At 36.8% G+C, this 6,080-nt stretch overlaps 1 long non-coding RNA gene across 1 annotated transcript; it reads right to left on the bottom strand.

Moving 5' to 3' along the window:
• LOC106316802 lies at positions 1-1,112 on the bottom strand. Its single transcript, XR_001264979.1, has 3 exons — positions 829-1,112; positions 563-740; positions 1-469 (listed from the first exon to the last, which is right to left on the bottom strand). It is a non-coding gene; the product is annotated as an uncharacterized LOC106316802 (long non-coding RNA).
• Between the last annotated feature and the right edge of the window lie 4,968 nt (positions 1,113-6,080).

Here is a 6,080-nt window from a genome sequence, read left to right as displayed (position 1 = left end):
ACCAGCTTCCAATCTCTTGTGGAGGAGTTCAGCAAGACTGTCAAAAACGCTGACGCAAACAGTTGCATCCCTGAGAAGGATGTACGTGTTTTTTTTTCAGTTATTATCTATTCTGGTTATAAAGTTAATTATTCGAGTAATAGGTGGGTAGAGAATTAACTTATCTACTCGGTCGTTAACCATAAGTCGTTGAGTAGTCTGACTGTGGTCATTGTATGTTGTCCTGATGTCGCAAACCTCGCCAAGAATGTCTGAAAGAGAAGGGTTATCTTGGATTAGCGACAGCTGGGACTTCGACCAACTTCGTAGACTGGTTTAGACGGATGGCAACATTGGAATTACAGAGCTTGAAATGGTTGTTGCTTCTGGTGACATCAAAGCCACTTAGCTCGTACAAAGCACCCTCCTTTAGAAGTTCTCGGAAAGTGTTTAGGCGATGGACAGATACAGATATTTTGATGAGAGAGGACTGCAGTATAAAGGAGATTTGTAAAAAAAATAAGACGATGTAATCCTAAAAGAAATAAAAACAAACATGAAAGAGATTAGGCGAAACAATTACCTGATCATCCAAGAGCAGCATATTGAAGCCCATTAATTCTCCACCTTTCTGAGAACTTGAATTTGGTTATGCTACCTCTAACATCAAATCCGCTGATCTCGTAAGTTGTACCTTCTCTCAGAAGATGTCGGAAAGTGTTAAGCCGATGTTCACTGATAGACCCTTGGATAAGCGTTGCCTGGGAAGAGTCAAACAAAATTAGAGGTCTTCAAGTCTATGAGACGCTGTCAGGTTTAGAGACAATAAATGAACCTAAGGAGACAAACCTTTTCATCAAGGAGCATGTCCACTTCAATCAGTTCCCCTCCCTTGTTTAGATCTCGAGTTTCATTGACGTCTCGGGTTTCTCGAGTTTCATAGAATGTTCTTTTTAGGGTTTTCATCAGATCTTTTGGGAAGGATGAAATTGAATTCATCGTAGTGGGAGAGACTGAAGGACTGAAGTAAAGACAACGTCTCATCTTCTAGGCTTCCCGTTACAGAGACCCGAAGCCGTCGTGTGAGGGATTATAGAGAACAATGAGTACAGAAACGCAGGAAGAGAATATAATGAGTGGGCTGCGTAACTATTGTGGCAGTTTGGGTTTAGAAAGCATTAGACTTTGCTGTTCCTAAAAAAGGGGCCCATTACGAAAACAATAATTCACACGGGAAAGTGTTTTGGCTGAGCGTTTTGGATGAGCGCTGACGTGTCGGGATTTGCCCCTCCCTCCGTGATGACGTGGACGCAGGAGGAGAGAGACAATCCAACTTTATTATATAAGATAACAGTATTAATTGATATAACAAAATATAGTAAGGGTTCAAAATATACAACATTAGCATTGGATTAGAGTTCATTTTTAAAATATTGAACAGGAACCTATGGAAAAAAATATAGATTTTGAAATTATCTGCGTCGTTTAGCGGATGTGTGTTAGTGGCTGGTCCAAGTGGTAATGAATACAATTATGCGCAAATCTAGCCATTGTTTCATTCAATTATGTTAGTTTGTTCATTTATAGATAATCTCTTGTCCTGTAAACGTGTCCCCAAGGTTAGATCAATCTCTAAACTCTTGACTCTTTTAAACAAAAAGTTTATGTGTTCTTTGTTTTCATATTATTCAATTGTCTTAAATCTTGTAAAATATTACATTAGAAAAAAAAACGAAAGTCAATTATGATAAAAATACATATAATTAAGGACATTTAAAAAAAATACATATATTATAATTCAATGAAGTAGATTAGCAATAATACATATATAAATATGTATTTAGTAATAGGCAAACATAACTTAAATAGTAAATATTTTTTTTTGATAAAAAATATTAAGATTTTATACCAATTTTTCAGTTTTTGACAGAAAATTACATAAAAACTTGTAGCAGAACTAAAAAAAACTACACTAAGGATGAAAGAAGAAATAACACCTAAGTTCTAGAAGATCATGAAAAACAGATTAAAATAAGAGCTAACTAGCAGAGCAGTAGTAGCGACTTGACCAAGAGGATCATTGTCAAATGGTGATAATACCTTTAATAATACATGAGATCACGCTTTGGTAATTTTGGCCTCTCTGCAGCGCTGGGAGATAATATTTATTTTATTTTTCTTACAGATTATTAAATATCAAAATTGTACATTCATATATACATAAAATATTCTGATTAAAATACAATTAAATACTTACTTCTTAAATCCATTAAGAAAATAATAAACGCAAACTTGGATTGTATCTCATTCCTTATGTGTGTTGTAAATTTAAAACCTGTGAAAATAATGAAAAATCGTCAATGTAAATGCAAATTTAAGAAGAAAACCAGCAAAACAACCAAAAACCTTTAAGTGTATAATTTGATCGGGGTGAAAATAAATATAACGTTAACATCTCCACAACAGCATCATTAAATCATATTTATTTATTTATAAGTAAATCATATTTATTGGTTTATAAAATAATTTATTTCCCTTTTAATTGATTATATTGTAAAAATTATAACAATAGCATGAGGTCCCCAGCTATATAAGCATATAACCCGCATGCAAATACCAAATGATCAGACTATTCGGGAAAATAAATAATAACACTAGGATATAATTACCACTTCTTTAGCAATTCATTTCGTTATAAATAGAGTAAATGTAAAAGGCAAAAAGGTGTTAGAAAATATTTATTTGGCGAGAGGATTCTCCACGCGTAACCGAATAAGGTGTTAAAAATATTTATTTGGCGAGAGGATTGGATTCGCCACGCGTAACCGATAACTACCGCGCAAGGACTTTTTCCCACAAAAGTCCACATGTGCGAAGGTCTACAAAGATCGCTCACGATTTTGATGTTGTGTATGAATAAACATTGTCACTGAACCCTTCAAATCATATTTTCCCTAACAAGTGTTTTTAAACCTGGACCGACCCCCTAGTTAAATCAGATTCGACCATGAATCAGATACATAGCCAGGTCAGGTCTAATAATTGGTTCAACCATGAACCATCACGTAGCCAGATTGGATCTCAGAGTTACTAAATTAATAAAAACTATTTAAAACTATCAAAAATTTATAAACTATCCATATAAACATAAAACCAGTTTATATTTACAATATTTTATGTTTTAAATTCATTTATATTTTAATTATATATCATATCTATTAACATTACTTTTAAATTTATACATTAGAAATATATTAAACCATATTATTTAACCAAATTTAACCTGGTCGAATCATATTGAACCGTGACCCAAAAATTATCCGGTTTATTTTTCGGTTTGGTTTTAAAAACACTGTTCCTAACCAAAGTAATTTTGAAATATATACATTTGAAATACACTTTATCACCGAGATGTCTAATGACCAATATGTCCAAAGTGTGTATACGTTTGAAATACACTTCCCATTTTGTTCTACTTATTTGTCGACTAAAAGTTCCCACTTAGTTCTACAATTTTAATATTGTGGGGTTTAAGCTTTATAGGTATAATTTAACGTTTATTTCCCTATTTATTATTTTAAAAATCTGTGATAGTGTGTCATCATATTGTGGCAGACCAATTTTATACCTAATTTTGTCTATATACTAAATATTTCCGACCTTTTAAAAATAAAGAAAGCTATATATAATTACATGTCACTATTATTTACAAAGTAGTTAGTATATGTCCCAAACAATAGAAAGTGGTTTGTGATTGCCGCAATTGAAGCATAGACTACGTACCATATCATATTCAAGTGTCACTCACTTGTGTACTTTAGAAAAAAAAATTGTGTTTATTATTACATTTTAGTAAATAATAATAATTCTAGGCCCGGGCATCCGGGTCTTCGGGTCGAGTTTGGGTCGGGTTCGGATCGGATCCGGGTCTTTCGGGTCCTAGCAATTTAGACCCATATAAGTACCTATAACTTTTCGGGTCGGTTCCGGGTCGGGTCTTGTCGGGTCCGGGTCGGTTCGGGTCTATAATTTCAATACCCGTAAAATACCCAAAATTTTTGGGTATATTTCGGATCCGGGTCGGTTCGGATATTAGGATCCGAAATAGATCCGAAATACCCGAACTGGACCCGAAAACTCTAAAAATACTTGAAGAACCGAAAAAATACCCAAAAATTTATCCAAAATCAGACCCGAAAACCCAAAGCATACCCGAATTTTACCTGACAACCCAAATTATATTTTCTAAAAATCTAAAATTTCACCAAAAACCTACAATTATACCCGAAAATCCAAACCCGAAACTTAAAAAAAAAACCGAAATACCAAAAATATACCCAATCACCCAAATATATCTAGTATATATAATTATTTGCGGGTACTTCGGGTACCCGAACAGGTCTCGGGTAGGACCCGGACCCGAACCGAGACCCGCGGGTCAAAAAAAAAGATCCAATAGGTACTTAGCATGGACCCAGACCCGGATCTGAACCTGTATTTTCGAGTCGGTTCTGGTTCGGGTCTTCGGGTCTGGGTAAAATGCCGGGCCTAAATAATTCAATGGAATTAACGTATATGCACTAGTTGCAACTGGGCGTATATCACGGTAGGTTATTACTACCGTACGTGGACAAGGAGCCAATCACTGGATAAACATCGACAGTTTTCTTATTGTTTACCTTTTGTTCTTTTCGACCTTAAACTTTTCTAATAGTCAGTTGTTTAACAAATAATAAGCTGTGTGTATATTGTTTTCTCCCACTTGCCATGTATTTCGTACCAATTAAGATGTCGTCTGATAAGCATACTATTTTCACACAAGTGGTTTTCTTTGACACAGATCAAATAGTAAAATAGTATGCTATACAAAACACCATTGTTGTTTTACGTGGACTAAACAAAATCTCTCCAAGGCACACTTCCCTAGGTAGTTTCCACACGTCTCTATCTTCCTTTTTGGTTTGAATTTAGCGGTTTCCACTCACCTGGTCTCTATTTGTCGTTAGTTTTCTCCTTTTTTTCTAACCGTTTTAGAAAATTATAGAAACCACTCCTCACCGAAGCGCCGAACAGTTTCCCGCTTACCCGGGTTCCACCCCCGACAGCCAGTCGGAGGGTCCGTCATGTATCCATGACCAAGCAAAAGGAAACAACGACTCACCCCAAGCGCACCTGAAGAAGAAGACTCCCCGACAACAAGCCTCTGCTCGACCTCTGTGACTGCCTACTACATCAAGCACACTAAAGCCAAATCTTCTCAAGCTCCTAACCAGGCCTCTCTACCAGAACTACTATTCAACAAATGGCAAGAAGACTCACGTATGCAGAGAAAGGCAAGGGCATCTCCCTTTCTCCAACGAAAACTCTCCCAAGGCGTGTCAGGACTCCAGATATGGACACCACACAAGCCATCAAGGACAACGAGCAAACATTCATAGTAAGGTTGACTAACACAAAGGAACAAATGGTCTAGAACCTAATTCCTTTCCTTGAACGACGATGGGGCCTCATAGGCACTGTCACCGGCGCAGATCTGGGCCAACAATGTGTGCAGTTCAGATTTACTTGCAGAGAAGACTTAGAAACAGTCATCCATAACCGACCATATCACTATGCGCGATGGATGCTCATCATGCAGAGATGGGAACCGGTAATCTCATCTACCTTTCCATCCAAGATTCCTTTTTGGATAAATGTCAGAGGACTCCCGCTACACTACTAGAATGCAGACATGATGTACGGGATTGGCAAGGAAATATAAAAAGTCAAAGATATCGAAATGACTAAAATCTCAGCAAAAATCAAAGTCACAGTTGATGGTCTCCAACCTCTCGTAAAAGAAACAATTGTGGATTTCTCTTCTGGAGAAGCGATTCATGTTTCCCTCGACTATGACAAATTGGCAAATCACTGCAGACTGTGCAACATGCTCACACACGAGGCGTGAGAATGCCCAACTACAACCCTCTCGACACACCACTAGAGGGAAGAAGAAGTACACGGGGACTATGCACGAAAGCATAGGGCTGACAACGAAGCAAACTCTACAAATCTCCACTACAAGCCCCTAAGGCCTTCGGGCCACCGACTAGAGTAACCAC

This window comes from Brassica oleracea, chromosome C9, assembly GCF_000695525.1.
Source record: "Brassica oleracea var. oleracea cultivar TO1000 chromosome C9, BOL, whole genome shotgun sequence".
Classification (NCBI taxonomy): domain Eukaryota; kingdom Viridiplantae; phylum Streptophyta; class Magnoliopsida; order Brassicales; family Brassicaceae; genus Brassica; species Brassica oleracea.
Note: the sequence above shows the minus strand (reverse complement) of the source record. Positions and strands in the feature narration are given on the sequence as shown.